The sequence below is a fragment of the Theropithecus gelada genome, chromosome 12, assembly GCF_003255815.1.
Source record: "Theropithecus gelada isolate Dixy chromosome 12, Tgel_1.0, whole genome shotgun sequence".
NCBI classification, from domain to species: Eukaryota; Metazoa; Chordata; class Mammalia; order Primates; family Cercopithecidae; genus Theropithecus; species Theropithecus gelada.
Genome location: NC_037680.1, coordinates 38423682 through 38441007, shown reverse-complemented (window position 1 = coordinate 38441007; position 17326 = coordinate 38423682). Strand labels below are relative to the sequence as shown.

At 40.2% G+C, this 17326-nt stretch overlaps 1 long non-coding RNA gene across 1 annotated transcript in view; it reads right to left on the bottom strand.

Annotated features, from left to right (window-relative positions):
• LOC112635794 overlaps nt 1-16347 on the bottom strand; it is a 59114-nt gene extending 42767 nt beyond the window's left edge. The window contains exon 1 of the long non-coding RNA XR_003122088.1: nt 16259-16347. This is a non-coding gene — a long non-coding RNA (uncharacterized LOC112635794). The remainder of the gene's footprint in view (nt 1-16258) is intronic.
• Nucleotides 16348-17326: the final 979 nt, after the last annotated feature.

Here is a 17326-nt window from a genome sequence, read left to right as displayed (position 1 = left end):
ACAGTGAACTCATTTTTAGCAAGGGTGCCAAGAACATACATTTGGGAAAAGACAGTCTTTTCAATAAATGGTGCTGGGAAAACTGTACATCTGTATGCAAAAGAATGAAACTAGATGCCTATATCCCACCAAGTACAAAAACGAAATCAAAATGGATTAAGAACTTAAATCTAAGACCAGAAACTATGAAAATACTAAAAGAAAACATTGGGGAAACTCTTCAAAACATTGGTCTGGGCAATGATTTTCTGAGTAATACTCCACAAGCACAGGCAACCAAAGCAAAAATGGACAAATGAGATCACATCGAGTTAAAAAGCTTCTTCACAGCAAAGGAAACAATCAACAAGGTTTAGCGATAACCCACAGAATAGGAGAAGATATTTGTAAATATTAATCCCATCTGACAAGGGATTAATAACCAAAATATATGAGGATCCCAAACAATTATCTAGTTAAAAAGTCTAGTAATCTGATTTTTAAACAGGCAAAAGATCTGAATAGACATTTCTCAAAAGAAGACACGAAAATGGCAAACAGGTGTATGAAAAGGTGCCCAACATCACTGATCATCAGAGAAATGCAGATCAAAACTACAAAGAGATATCATTTCACCCCAGGTAAAATGGCTTTTAACCAAAAGACAGGCAATAACAAATGCTAGAGAGGATATAGAGAAAAGAGACCCTTGTACACTGGTGGTGGAAATGTAAATTAGTACAAGCACTATGGAGAACAGTTTGGAGGTTCCTCATAAAACTAAAAATAGAGCTACCATATGATCCAGCAATCCCACTGATGGGTACATACTCAAAAGAAAGGAAATGAGTATATCAAAGAGATTCTGCACTCCCATGTTTAATGCAGCATTGTTCATAATAGCCAAGATTTGGAAGCAACCTAAGCGTCCATCAACAGATGAATGGATAAAGGAAATGTGGTACATATACACAGAGTACTATTCACCTGTAAAAACGAATGAGATCCTGTCATTTGCAACAATATGGATAGAACTGGAGGTCATTATGTTAAGAGAAATAAACCAGGCACAGAAAGACAAACTTCACATGTTCTCACTTATTTTTGTGTGCTAAAAATTGAAACAATTGAACTTATGGAGATAGAGAGTAAAAGGAAGGTTATCAGAGGCTGGGAAGGGCAGTGGAGGAAAGAGAGGGGAAGTGGGTTAATGGGTACCAAAAAAAATAGAAAGAATGAATAAGGCCTAGTAATTGAGAGTGAAACAGAGTTACTATAGTCAAAAATAATTTAACTGCACATTTAAAAATAGCTAAAAGAGTATAATTGAATTGCTTGCAGTTCAAAGGATAAATGAGGTGACAGATATCTCATTTAGCCTAATGTGTTTCAAAATATCTCATGTACCCCATAAATATACACACCTATAATGTACCCACAAAACTAATTTTTTTTAAAAGATGAAGGGTTGAATTAAAAAACCAAGAGTGAGCAGAAGGAGGTAAGTGAAATTACTTTTTTTTTTTTTTTTTTTTTTGAGACAGGGTCTCACTCTGCTGTTGCCCAGGCTGGAGTGCAATGGCACAATCTTGGCTCACTGCAACCTCCACCTCCCAGGCTCAAGCCATCCCCAACCTCAGTCTCCCAAGTAGCTGGGAATATGGGTGCATGCCACCATGCCCAGCTAATTTTTCTATTTAATGTAGAGACGAGGTCTCACTATGTTGCCCAGGCTGTTCTTGAACTCCTGGGCTCAAGCGATCCTCCCATCTCAGCCTCCCAAGATGTAGCTGGGATTACAGGTATAAGCCCCTGTGCCTGACCTAGAATCACTTCTTTTAAGGTAATGAAGATGACATGGATAAAAGAAAGCAGTATAGGGTTACATCCTAGATTTCTGGCTTGACTTCAAAATTGCGTCATTCACTGAAAGGTAAAAACAGGTCAAAGAGTGAGTTTTAGAGGCTGAAGGGGAAACAAGAGGTTTAGCTTGGGACACATAAAAGATACCAAGTTGACATCTACTCCCACTGCCACCCACAAGAACCCAAGTTTTTGTGAGACAAGTTTCATGGTCTCACAAAGGAATGATGGGGCAGAGTGAATTACAGTGCAGTAAGAAGAGACAAGGAAGTAAGGGATGCAGATAACAGTATAGATCATTGTGGTCTTTTAAGGTTTGCCAGGAGGTACAAGAGGGAGGGAAGCTGTCAGATTTATGTATCAGGGACATAGGTGCAGCAGTGTGGTTGGAAGAGAGGCCGAAATTGAAGCTGTATCTGCATAGTGTTTACTATGATATTAAGAAAATGTACTAATTGGTCAGTAAAAAGGGAGAGGGAGAGGGCTAATGAGCAGAACCAAGGGGAGGTTGTTGGCTGATTAAATATTTGCTGGTCAGTTTAAAATGAGATGACTTGAAAACAAATGTATATATGCTCCCAGCCTCAGCAGACCACATGGAAAGCATCGTTGGAAAAGGTTAGTATTAAAAATAAAGTTGCACTCTCCTCGCTCCCAAACAGAGAGAACCGAGAAAAGGAAGAGGATCATGGAAGCAAAATAGCATCCCTCCTTGTCTCACATGTCAAATTATGTAGGCAACAAAATTCAACTGAAGAATAACACGATGTCAGAAACTTTCATAGGACAGAAGAATTTAAAGCATACTTTGCTGAAAACTAATTCAGAAGTTTTGCTCCTTAGAAATGATATTTCCCCAGGGAAAGTATAGATTCCTGCCAAGACAGAGAGAGCTTTTGCTTTCCCCACTAACGTTTTTGAGTGATCCCTCTCACTTTTCAACAATTATAATTTTGGTTTCGGTCGGTGTTTGAAATCATTTCAATCTGACATCTGGAATAATTACATAGCGTTTCTAGGAAACCAGTTTTTTTTTCCCCAAGAAAATTACATATAGTAACACATCTTCCTTGAAAGTTCAGCGCTTCAGATTCTTCACAATTTTGCACTCCACTAGAGAAAGTGAGCACAGCACAGTGGCAGGTCATCATGGTAGAGAGAAGATAGACTTTAAAATCAAGCAGGCTGGAGCTTGACCATCAGCTCCCTCAGCAACTAGCTGCTCTGCTGCACCGCTCCACGCCCCAGGAGAACGGGGCTCGGCTAATAATCTCTGCCTCGTGGTTTTGTTGTCACGCTTAAGTGAGATAGCACATTCCAAGCTCAAATACGTGGTACATAGAACCTGTTCAATAAATGGAATCCTCTAGTACATAAATTACTTTAAAACAGTTGATAAGAAGTTCAGGTTATCAATAGTCTAGTAAATACCCACTCATTTTGATGTGGTTTTGGGTGATGAGAACACAGTATCAAGAAAACCTCTATAAATCAAAAAATGCTCTGTTGAATAAGACCATGAAGTTCAAGACAAGCACAGATCATTACATTAGTTAATTGTATGTTTCTTATTGCTGTTTTAACAAATCACCACAAACTTAGCTGCTTAAGACAACACAAATGTATTGCTTTACAGCTTCGCAAATCAGAAACCCAAACAGGTTTCAATGGGCCGCCATCAAGGTGTGGGCAAGTCAGGGCCATGCTTCTCCATGGAAGTTCCAGGGGAAAGTCCATTTCCTTGCCTTTTCCAGCTCCTGCAGCTGCATTGCTTGGCTTGTGTCACCTTCCCCCATCCTCAAAGCCCATCACGCTCATCTCTGCCGCCATCTTTTCTCTCCTACTCAGATCCTCCTGGCCTCCACTTGATAAGGACCCCTGTGATTACACTGGGCCCACCTGAATAATTCCGGATACTCTCCCCATCTCAAGGTCCTTACTCACATCTGCGAAGTCCCTTTTGGCAGGCAAGGTAACATATTCATAGTCCTGGGGACCAGGGCACAGACATCTTTGGGGTGGGGAAGCATTACTCAGTCTATCAAGAAAACAAAGGCAAATGACGCAGATATGGCATGTAGAAAGTAGCAGTTTGACAGTAAAAGGCTCGAGGTTTATTGTGGAACCTAATCTACACCACAAACAAAAAGGAAGTGCTGTGATCTAAACAGCAAATATGATACTGGAGTAAGATAAGACGCAAGCTTTGCTGTTTATTTATAGCTGATTAGGACTTGAGGAGAGCTGCTATTACTAGTTTTATATAATGAGCTATGGGACAGACTCTAAGGAGAAAAAGTATAAATTACAAAAGTAATTGAGGAGGAAAAAATAAGTCTTGTGAAAAAATTAAGGAATTGCAACTGTGTAGTTTGGGAGGGGGAAAATAGCACAAATCCTAATAATTAATTGCAAGGGTACAGGTGTGGGCCAGAGGTAATTAGCAGGAAAGATTGGTCATGTGTTCTCCATGTTCACAGAGAGCTGAAAAAAAGAGGAAATGAGCCAAACTGCAGTGAGGAGCTGGGCTTTTAAAAAAGGAAGTTCTTGACCATGAAGATCAGACTACCAAGGGAAGCTGTGTAATCTCCATCCCTAAAGAGCTTTAAAAATAGTATAAACAGCCATCTGCACAAGATGATTTATGCATTGACCTTCAGGAGGCGGGCCCAGATCATCTCATGAAGTCCCTTCCAAGTGTGGGATTCTATGATTTAATCAGTATGTGATTTTTCTCAGCTCTACATTTTGTGAGATAACCAGCAGATGGAAGCCACAAATTCCCCAACATCATACCAAAATCATGGTTCCTCACACTGGTAGGGCCCAGTCAAGCTTGCCAAATTGGCATCCGTTGTAAAAATCATTGAAGGACCCACCTCAAACATTTATTTATCTCCTTGTGGGTGTCTGGACCACCCATGTCCACAAAATGCAGATAATCCTTATATCGATTCATGTGCATTTCACTCTGATTTTGCATAAGAGAAAGTTGCATACATTAAAAGCATTTGTCTGGTTGTGAAGCCTGAGAGAGCAGCCCTCAAAAATGTTATTAGAGATTTACAGACCCTAGTCTAAGCAGAAATGAGGCTGATTGGACACTTCCCTGAAAAAAAGTTTACAGCACACTTGGGCCTCAGTCGTTCTCACTTAGATAGCAGACATGGTTCTCTGTATATATTTGTTTGTTTATTGAACAAATATTTGGGCGCAAACTGTATTCTAGGTAAAGTACAGAGCATTGCAGCGGGGGTGGGGGATTCAATAATGAGGCAAATACTGTCCTTCCCTTACAGAACTTAGTGTCTCCTCCAAATAAACAGGCCATTTTGATGCCAAGCAATAAAAACTATAACACAGTCACGAACAAGGTGCTACGGGATAACATATGATGAGCAACCAACCCCGTTTTCGGGGACCTAAGAGGATTTGGGAGGAAATAATGCCTAAGCTGGGATCTGAAGGACAAATCAGTGCTTCTGGGGGAGCAGGAGTGGTGGAAAAGTATTTCATGGAGAGGGAACAGTGTGGTGAGAAGCTGGCAGAATGCAGCAGTATGGGAGGTGAGAGGCATCGGGGTATGGCTGGAGCATGGAGAACAGACAGGCAGGAGAGAGTGGGGCTGGGAGAAGGGAGAAAGCAAGGGCAAGTCAGAGATGAGGCTTCAGAGGTCATGAGAGGCCTCAAAGGCCATGCTAAAGAACTTGCACTTGATGTGCAGGTAATGAGCAGCTGTTGAATGATACAGATCAGATTTGTCCTTTCAAAAGATTTATTAGCACACTTTTGAATGTAGAGGCAAGAAAAAATCGTTTACATTTGCTTCAGAAAATGGAAAGGCTTATCTGAGGAATACTGGGAATCCAAGGAATCCAAGGAGAAACTGAGCATCCAAAAGGAGCGAAGCAACAGAGCTGGGGAGGGGGAGCACAGTGGTGCTGCCTCGTTCATCGCCCGCTGCTGCTGCTTTGGGCTTCATCCTCTCCACTTGCTCTTTCTGTTTCTCCAGCTTACACTAATGGACACCCAAAGCTTCTGGGTTTTAAGCTCCCAGTCTTGACAATCCAGAGATAGACTGGCCCAATTCTCTTGTTTCCAAATTCAAAACTCCAAGGAAGAGGACTTATAGGCCCAGCTTTAGTCTAGGAGCTCATCTCTGGACCAAGGAGCTGGGGCCAGGAAGCTCTGTGCATTCCAACAGGGCAGCTGGTGCTGCAGCCACTGAATGGGAAGGAGAGTGCGTTCCCGCGATGGAAGGCAGGGCTGCTTTCTAGATGAGCCATGTGTCCTTGCAGCAGCCTCCATGGATTGACGGATGGGAAGACTGGAGGCATAGAACCAGTGTAGAGATGGTTGCGTGTGTACAGCTTGTGCCTGAGGCCAAAAGGGAGATGTGCGGTCTCCACTAACGCCAGAACTACCCAACCGCACTGGCCACTGGCCCAGGGCAAGCTCTGGCCCTCCATTCGTCCCCATGGGCCAGAGGATAGGTTGCTCCCCTGGTGTTCTTTATTCAAAACTATAACTGCTGGAAGGCTTTGCTCTCATGTATGAATTTCCAGTCAGCATGCTTTTACTCAAATTGTTCTTTTGTTTCATTGTGTTACTAAAAAAAGTCTGACAGGTTGGCATGCTTGTTTATGTGAATGTCTGGAACTGCAATTTCTTGTATGTTCATGCAGGATCACTATATAGGCTACCGTTTATAATATTCTCAGAAACAGTCAGTATTTAAAAATGTTTTCTTAAATTAGTGCTGAAGTGTGAGATGTAAACCTTTTTATTAATGAATAATTTACCTCCCTTCAAGTCTCCATCAGGTTTAAATTTCTGCCATTAGACTCCACATAGAACAATATATATGCAATTACATGTTTAACCACTAGATGGCACCATACATCTTTTATTCTAATTATCTCAGTCACTTAAACGGGATTTGCGTTTTTGTTTTTGTTTATTGCTTTCCACAGAGTTAATGATATTTTCGCACTAGTTATTGAATATTCATTAGTGTCACTACTTATTTGTGATACTGCCTTTAATCATATACTAAATTTTTAAATATGCTAGACAATATTTCCTAGGAATTTCCTTCCTTTATCTGTCAATCCTTACTATAAAACCATGCTGTTTTAATTATTTTTGTTTTACAATACCTTCTAAAACCTGCTGTCACCACTATTCATTTTCAATTATGTCTTCGTTTTCAAAATATTTTTTAATCCATTAATTTATCCAAATGAAATTTAGGTTTATTTAATCCGTTTTTTTAAAAAAAATCTACAATGGCACTTGTACTGGAATTGCTAGTAAATTTAACAATAGCAATAACAATAAATATAAGTCAGTTTGGAAGGAAGTTCCAACTTTGCAGTATTTATTTCCTTCAGCAAAATGAATGCTTTGAACCAGTGATGTAGACAACTGCATATACATAGTTTTTGGCGTGTGTGTGTGTGTGTGTGTGTGTGTACATGTGCAGAATAAAGTCATATATAGAGAGAAGCATATTCAAGCATACATTATAACAGATGAAAAAAATGGAGGGGAACCTTTTCACATCTAACTAACTATAGGTAGATTGACTAAATTTGTTATTATATAATTCAAATGGGATATTTTGCTCCATTAAACATAAGGATTTCAAATTATATATACAGCATGATAACATATTTGTTTAAAAAAGAGAGACAGAAGAAAACAGGTAGTAAGCTAACTCATTCTCTCTGGGAGGTAAAATTATAACTAACTCCTATTCTCTTAATGCTTTTCAGAATTTTCTACATTTTAGACAGTGACTTGTATTGCTTTCATAATCAAAAAAGAAAAGCAAACTTCTAAACCTTTAAAACAATTGAGCTTTATTGAAATTTCAAAGATATACCATTGTCTTATATAGATTGATTTATTGCTCAATTTTTCATAACAATTACTAATTCATTAAATATGTCTAATGATATTAAAAGTAAGGAGAACTTCCATAGCTAGGAGAGACACTTTATGACTTGTGCATGTCCCCTGCTAGAGCCTCAGGGAGGTGATGTTATAACATGTTGCAGGTCACAGTGGTTAGAAGTGCTCATGCAGGACTCTTCACCTCCATTTCTCTAGATACGTCCAACCTCTCAGCCTTCCCAGTCTTTGCCTTCTAGTAAGTGACAAAAATCAGAGTTTCTTAAACTCTCTGGTCTCAGGCCCCTTTTAAAAATCGGCTATCCCCAAAGGACTTTTGTCTATTCAGGTTATATCTATTAACATTTAACATATCCAAAATTAAACAGAAAGTCCTAAATATTCATTTTATTCATTTAAGTTAAAAGAATAGTTCCATTACAAGTTAACATAAATAATAATTTTTATGAAAAAGATTGTGTTTTCCAAAACAGAAAAAATATCAAGAAAAATGGCATTGTTTTACATTTTTTGAAATCTCTAATTGCTGACTTAATAGAAGACAGGTAGATTCTCATGTTTGCTTCTGTACTCAGTTTTTATCATATTTTGCTATCATATGTTATCTAGCCTCTGGAAAACTTCACTGTACACTCCCAAGACAAAAAAAGCAAAAACAGCAAATGACATCTGAGTTTCATTAGGAGAATAGTTATGATCCGAAAAAAGGTCTTAGGGAACCCCAGGAGTTCCCAAATCACACTTTGAAATTAATTACTGAGCTGGATTAAACTAACTGAATTATCATCACTCCACATTCTTTCCTTTTTTCTTTCTTCTCTATTATTCACGAGATTCACGAGCTCAATTAAAACTGAAAAAAGAATAATAGTGAGAATAGGGACACTAGCATGAAACAATGGCCCCTCATTACCCACTTGCTTGTGTGGAATGACCAGAACATTTTTTTTTTTAGACGGAGTTTCGCCCTGTCACCCAGGCTGGAGTGCAGTGCGCAATCTCAGCTCACTGCAAGATCCGCCTCCCGGGTTCATGCCATTGTCCTGCCTCAGCCTCCCGAGTAGCTGGGACTACAGGTGCCCGCCACCATGCCTGGCTAATTTTTTGTATTTTTAGTAAGGATGAGATTTCACCGCGTTAGCCAGGATGGTCTCGATCTCCTGACCTCGTGATCCGCTGGCCTCAGCCTCCCTAAGTGCTGGGATTACAGGCGTGAGCCACGGCGCCTGACCTGACCAGAACTTTTTAAGCCAGATCTGTATGCATTCTGGAAGTGACTGGGTTTGTTGAGGTCATCCCTAACCTCATGCCGCCATTATCACCAGCACTTCCTGGTTACTCCTTGTTAGCCTTTGGAGATAATTAACTTATGATTCATTCTGTCTACCTCTAATTCTCTTCTACTTATTAGTGAGTTCAATATCCCTATAGATGATCATTTCCAATGTCTGTTCTCTCAGTTCCTTGGCCTCCCCACTTCTAGAGGTCTTGTTCTCCTCTTTACCTTGGCCACTGATTCCCATGGATAAACTCTTGTGCTTTTGCCATAACTGCAAACCCTCCATAATATCAATTATGAGCAGCTTACTATTCTGGTCAATAACTGCTATTTTTCCAACACATTTCCTGAACCCCAATTCCAATAGTCGGCCAGCCTCACAAACATCTACAATCTGCCTGGAGCTCTCTTCCCTGATTAGTCACTTGGCTAAATCCATCCTGCCATCTTCTGTCTATTGATCCTGTTGGTTTTCCTTGCAGCCTCCCTCACTTCCTCATTATCTTGCTTACATTTCATGGTCTGTCGTTATAATCACTCCCTTAAATTTGCCCCCAATTTCTCTACCTTACTCTTGTTCATCAAACTCTGTTGGATAAAGCCAAACCCTAGTTAAATTTGACATTCTGCCTACACTGTGACTACACTCACACAAATGAACATATCTAGAGTAAAATCCACTAATGACATCAATATAGATTAATGATCATTAACATTACAAGAGTGATTAACACTGCCTAGCAATTGTACTGTATATCCCTAGATAATTTACTGTTCTACTCTCCTATGTGGTTATTTCTTACCTTCCCTCTTCTCAGATTCCAACACCTCCTCCTCCATCCTCATTCCCAGCTGATGGCTTTGCTTCCTGTGTAACTAAGAAAACTGAAGCCATTAGAAGACACCCTCCATGTCCTCCCCTGATGCATGTGTGTACACATGTTCCAGCTCTCTTCCTGTGATATAGTTGAGCGGTCTGCATTTCAGAAGGCCAGCCCCTCCAGTATGGCCCTGGATCCCATCTGCTCTAACCTACTCAAGTCATTGTTCCAGCAATTTTCTTCTCTCCTGTCTTATCAATGTATCCCTCTTTTTTGTCTGTATTGTCTGGTAAAACCTTTCATCATCCTATTGTCTTTCCAGCTATTGCCCATTCTTTTCCTTATCTTAAGAAAAAAAGTAACAAAACAAAACACAGTTCTTTGAAAGAGCTGTTTATCATTGCCTCTAATTTAGTTCTTCCTGCTCTCTGTTGAATCTACTCTAATTGAAATTTATTTCATTTTTTCCCCCAATTTGCTCCTATCAAGCTCACCAGTAACTTCCACATTGCTAAATTCAATGCTCAATTCTCAGGCTTCACCTTCCTTGAAATGAATTTGACATTCGACAGAATTTTTCACTCTCTCCCTCTTAAAAATCTCTCCTCACCTGGCTTCCAGAACATGTTGCTGTCTTGGGTTTTCTCTGTGTGACAGCTACGAAGGAAGAAAAGAGCAGAGTGTTGGTTGAACTGGAATTGCACAGATCTCCATATTCATTAGGACATTAGGTCAGAAAGAAAAGTAGTTGAAGAGAGAAGGCTCAGGTGGCTCACCTGGGACTGAAAGAGAGTGAGAAAATGACCTTTGCATGAAGCGATAAGAAGACATTGAGCCTGGTAAGATCATCTCAGTGAACGGATGAATATTGACATTCAGCACATCAGGTCCTGAAGATCAAGGATCTAAGCAAAAAGCCAAGAGATACAGTAATGACAGGGAAGGGTAAAGATAAGGGTAATAATATCAAAAATCCCAACTCCAGTGTGGTAACCAGATTGTACTAATGCATACATATGTACAACCATGCATATATTTACTGTCTAACTTTTACAAAGTGTTTTCACATCTATTAATTGATTTCTTCACAGTATCCCTAAGCAATACAACTATTTTTATCTTAATTGTATAGATGAAGAAACTGAGGCTTGCAGAGGTTAAAACAACTGTCTAAGATTATACTGGAATTTTAACAGAGTTGGGACTAGAAGCCTGATCCAGAAAAATCAAGAAGCAGTTCCCAGGCAGTTCCTTTCTAACACAGAAATCCTGGGCAACTGAGTCAGAAGCACCTGATGGCTTGGTCGAGAGAGATCAGAGAATCAGCATCAGATCTTGAGACTGTATGCCAGATATGGATGGCACAGGGCTGGGTGAAAATAAGTAGCAACACTGACAAGCCAGCATCTGTGAAAGGGGCACTTTATGAGGGTCAGGACCACAGTAGAAGCAGATGAGCTGAGCTGAGCTGAAACAGGTAGCTGCAGCAGGTGGGTTCACCTGATTGAGGGGGTACGGTGGAGGTAGAGAAAAACAAGTAATATCTGACAATCATCCCAAAGAATAAATGATCCCACAATTCTCTGTGGAAAATCTGATATTTAGTTCCTGGAGTTGTTAGGCCTCCAGCCTAGGGAAGAAGAAAATATTTGATGTTTGATAGCTGTTGGAGACTGAGCGAGAGATGGGAAAGATGGATTTTTTTCCCTCTTTAACTTAAATTCATTATTTGAGGAATTTTAAACAGTCCATGGAAAGTGCATAATCTTTACAAAGTAGAGGAACAAACAAGTTATTTCCTTGACCTGTCATTTGTCACTTCACATTGGAGCAGGATTTTTGAAATTTCAAGTATAAGAAGTATGTTGAACGAGGACAGCCCATCATGAAATCACAGCACTCCCCTTCATGTGTTCAGTAGAGTTAAGCTTCCCTTGCCCCTACTTGAACATTCAGGTGCATCCCAGGACTTTTCTAGATACTCTTAGATGTGTATATGAGGACAAGAACATCCTACAATCCCTTTAGTAACAAGTGAGTGGAATTCAGTAATCAGAACATCTTACATAACCAGAAACTGAAACTGATTTAGCACTAAACCTTTTCCTGTCCCTGTACCTCAGCTGCTCCACTGTGGATGGCTTATGCTTTATTCTCCACCTAGTGCTTTCCCTCCTCCATTCTGATGCCCTCCCGCAGCTTGCTAGCCAGTTTCTGGGTTAATGCCAGAGCCAGAAGAGAGACATGGTAAAGGGCCAGGAAATGTCCTTCTTGTGCTGGCTTTGGGCTTTCCAGGCCTGGCAAACGTTTGCAGATGAGTCTTTCTTTCATGGGCACTTTCACGGGCATCCTGTAGGGTCCCTGGTGGGCCCCTGCCCTGCAGTCCTGTCCTGGGTTAATGCATCTTATTATGGGTGGTCCAAGGTAGGTAGGGTGACCATCCATCCCAGCTTGTCCAGGAATATTCCCATTCTAGCCTAAAGGTCCCACATCTTGTGAAACTTCTGAGATCTGGGCAAACCAGAATGGTTAGTCAGGGGTTACTCATGAGTCCTTCTGCAGCCCTCAATTATCTGATATTAACTTCAACTTCTGGCTTCTGGCCCTTCAACCATCTAGGGCCCTTGGACAAATTCATAAAAAACCCACACTGTCTCACTTGCCCAATCACCCCACACAGAGCTAGTCCACAGAAAATATTCCTTTACCCTTTGGAATCTGAAGGTATAAGCTCTCCATTCTGCCTGGATTCAATGTTTGTGAAGGTCATCTCCATGTGCATAGGCAAAGCAGCTCCCTGGCCGCCCTTCCACTTTTCTGGAGAGGATTCAGGATTGTCCTGGGCCCATTAGAACAGATTCCTTCCCATCACCTCTGAGAAGGCTTGGCAATGGCCTAGGGACCTCAAGGGGTGCCTAGTCTGGACTTCTTGGAAAGATGAGTATTTTTTGTAGATGTGGTCAAATCTGCTATCATCTTTATGTTGTATCAGCTGAGCCTACAAATTACAAACTTCCCTAACCATGGAGGCCCCTATCTGGGTCTGTTTTATATGGTGATAATAAATACCTTACTGATTAAATCACCTTTTAAAAACACTGATTTTAAGCTGGGCACAGTGGCTCATACCTGTAATCCCAGCGATTTGGGAAGCCAAAGTGGGCAGATCACTTGAGGTCAGGAGTTCGAGACCAGCCTGGCCAACATGGTGACAACCTCGTCTTTACTAAAAATACAAAAAAAAAAAAATTAGCTGGGCGTAGTGGTGCTCACTTGTAATTCCAGCTATTCAGGAGGCTGAGGCAGGAGAATCAATCACTTCCCAGAGAAGGAAGTTGCAGTGAGCCAAGATCGTGCCACTGCACTCGAAGCTGGACAACAGAGCAAAAACTCTGTCTCAAAAAATAAAGAAAGAAAGAAAAAAATGCTAATTTTAATAAAATAAAGCTGTGAATTTAAATGAAAAAATAAATACAAACTTTTAATAACATACAAGATTTTTAATAAAAAATAAAGATAATGCCTTATCCTCTTGCCTTTACCCTTTTTGACTTTTTACAGCTTAAGTTGCTTCTAGCTTTAAGGAAGGTGATTCAGAACTTTCCAAATGAACTCCTGGAAGTCTCCGTTACTAAACATGGGGTAAACCTGAATGGAGCAACTGATCTTTCCAAATAAGTCATTTCAAAATTCTCCTCCACGTCAACTCTTTCCATTCTGAAAGTGGTTGAGGGGATTCAAGTCATGGAATGTAAATTTCACATACTATGATCTGGCTTTGGAATATCACATCAATTCTATCTTGGTGTCTCCGTCTCTAACTTTAATTTTAACACTCTATTACACAAGAAACAAAATAAAAACTACCCCAGTAGGTGGCACCTGCAGAAATATATGCAGAGCATTTGTGGCAGATTGTATTTTCCAAAAATGGCCATAGCAATATTTATGTTCCCACATACTCTCCCAGAACCTTGACATCCTTCCATCAAGCAGTGGAATCTATTATCTCCCCTTTGAATATGGGACACCTCAATGACTTGCTTCTAACAAATACAATGCAGTAGACATGATGCTGCCTGACTTCCTAGATGAAGTAAAAGAAGGCAATATAGCTTTTGACTAGTTCCTCTCCCCGCCCCCTTCTATTTTTCTCCTCTCTCTCTCTCTCTCTCTCTGTCTGTCTTAATCTGGACCAGTGATGAAATTTGTGGAACCCAGGAGAAAATGAAAATGAGCAGCCTCTTATTCAAAATTAAGACTTCCAAAAGAGTGGCAAGCACAGAGCCCTCTTCTGTGTGTTAGCCTTGTGTAACTACACAGGACACAAACCCATGAAGCCATCCCTGTTTAAGATGCTCATCTTTGAAAACCAGCCACCATGTTGAGAGGAAGCCCATCCCAAATAGAGGAGTTATGTATAGCCATTCCACTTGACAGCTGCTTAGTCAACTTGGACGGCTCTAAATACCATAAACTGGGTGTTTCAAACAACAAACATTTATTCCTACAGTTCTGGAGGCTGAAATTCCAAGATCATGGTGCTAGCAGGGTCAGGTTCTAGTGAGGGATCTCTTATTGGTTTACAGACAGCCACGTTTGGCTATGTCCTCAGATGGTGGAAGGAGAATAAGCTGGCTCTCTGGCCTCTTCTTCTAAGGGCACTAACTCTATTAATGAGTTTTCCTTGCTCCTGACCTAATGACATGCCAGGGGCTCCACCTCCAAATGTCATCCCACTCTGGATTAGATTTGAACATACACATCTGTGGGAGACACGAACATTTAGTCCACAGCAATAGTCCTAGAAATACCCTGAGCAACAGCCAGAAGCACCCCCCCAGACATGTGAGTGAGCAAGCATTCAGATGATTCCAGCCCCAGCCTTTGAGTCTTCTGGATATGGCTCCTGGCCTCATAGAAAAAAACTGCCCTCGCAGTCCCCTGTCCAAAGAATCCATGAACATGATAAAAGTTTGTTTTCCACCTCTAGATTTGGGGTCATTTGTTACTCAGCCGAGTAACCAGAATAACATGACTTAGAGACAGGACTTATGAAGGATATGCAGCCCAGTCACACCTGCCCTGTCTCTGACATGGCAGCATCTCCCACAAGCATGTCTTCTAATACCATCCGAGTCTTCCCCAGTGTTGCTCCAAGTCTCTGGACTACAACTACCACAACACCCTAGCAACAGAACCCAAAACTGTCCCTCTGCAGCCGTCTGCTGCCTGAAGCGGCTGCTGCCTTTGACACCTTTTCCAGAATCGAACCTTCATGGTCCTCCACACGAGGCTGTGCAGCTCCCTTCACAGGGCTTCAGCCTCAGGACATGAGGACCACGGAGACCACTCACTCAATACTACAAACAACCCTTCAAGTACAGTCATCACCAATGAGACAAGTCCCCAACTTCAGATTTGGGGTTACCCTTCCAGCAACCATACCCATTAAATTGGGAATTTACGTGTCATTTACATCAGGGTTTCTATGAAAATGAGTCTGAGACTCTAACTTCGTAGTTTTGAAACTCAACCTTTGCCTTGGTTCAGAACCACAATCCAAGCTGTGATCACATACGCTCCATTTGACTTAAATAACTGTTGGGATTCAATGACTCTGTCCTTTCTGCCTGCTTATTTGAGTGCCTTTGGAAGCCATATCTGTTGGAATTTAAAACACTCAATCCATAGCAAATTAATATGTCATAGCATAGAATTTTGTACTTCTAAAAGAAGTACAAAAATAAAAACTAACTAGAAGGTTAGACATTTTTTAGGTTTTACAAATTATGAAACCATGACCACTAAAAGAAACTCATCCATTATACAAAATGATGTTATGAGTTATTTTGAAAAATATAGGAATGTTCTCAAAGTAAATGGTGTTTTTACCATAGTAAATTTATTCCATGCAACAACTAACTGAATTATTTGCTTTGCTCTTGTTAGTTCCCAAATTCAGCTGTTCCTAAGTGAAGATGCCTTTTTCTCTAAGTTTTCCTTTCAGTCATACATTAGTGCCTGTACCATTTCAAAGCCATGTAAACATTAACTTACATAATACATACTTTTTAAGAACCAAAATGTTCTCAAATTTTGAAAATATTTCTTACATTTGTCTTTGGTATCCAATTGCCAAACAAAGTTAAATTCAAATTTCTATCAAACTTGTTTTCTGTATCCAAACCACTCTAATTAAACACACCAAGCATAATAAAACCTAAAATAAAAAATTAAAATAAAATAGCATTGCATCCTTAAAGGATTATGTTGAATTATTAAAAAAAAATCTGCAGTGTTGCTTTTTCTGTTTTTTTTTTTTTCTCTTTTCTTTTTCCTGAATCATGTCCAAATTAAACCAAGCGTGACCATAAAGAAAGGTTATCAAAATACTCACAGTTCAGGCTCCCTACAGGACCGTTCATAGTGCTATAGTATTACAAAGTAGTAATATAAGTATGTTATGAGGAAATGTGAATTCCTAGCTGGAAAATCTAAAAACAGGATGTTAGAGAACAATGGAAAGCCACCCTGCCTAGTGGTGTATGTACAGTTAGAGAAATTGGCCAACCAAATTCTATTATAAAATAAAGAGAAACGATATCATTTTTAAAGCACTTTGGAATATTTGTACAGTATTTGCCTCCAAGTAGACACTCAATTATACATTTGCTAAATAAAATAATACAGATTATCTCATTGTTTTACTCCTCAACAACCTTGCAAAAAGGATAATACTATCACTACTACTCAGGAGAAGTTCTGGAGTTCTACAGCTACCATTGTGGTCATTGCTCTTCCAATATTACACATCTGACACCACATTCACTCATTCATTCATTCATCCATCCATCCATTCATGATCTCTTCAAAGCCAAACTTGTGATTAGTGTATTCAAGGAGAACAGGAGAAAGAAATGCAGTGGGGGAACAGACATCTAACCACAGCACTGCATTGCACAATAGTGGTATAATAGAGATAAACTGCTCTGGGTCAGATAAGGCTCCCTGGAGCAACTGACACTCAGCTGAATCTTAAAAGTGGAGACTAAAGATATTGTTTCAATCCATTTTGTCTAAATCAACACTTCTCAAACTACACATGAAGGAACACTAATATGAGGCTTAATAACAATAAATATTCTGTGGATGATAGAGTATGCCTATAGCAGCAGTTGCTCTGGGCTTTGACCTGGTTCGTCATTCATTGCAAATGATTCAGCTTGGCCCACTGTTCCACCAAGGGGCCTGCTGGGTTTGACCATTCAGAACTAGCCTGTCATGATCTGGCCCTTTTTTTCTCTCTCTCTTTTCTTTTTCCTGAATCATGTCCAAATTAAACCAAGCATGACCATAAAGAAAGGTTATCAAAATACTCACAGTTCAGGCTCCCTACAGGACGTTCATACTGCTATAGTATTACAAAGTAGTAATAAAAGTATGTTACGAGGAAATGTGAATTACT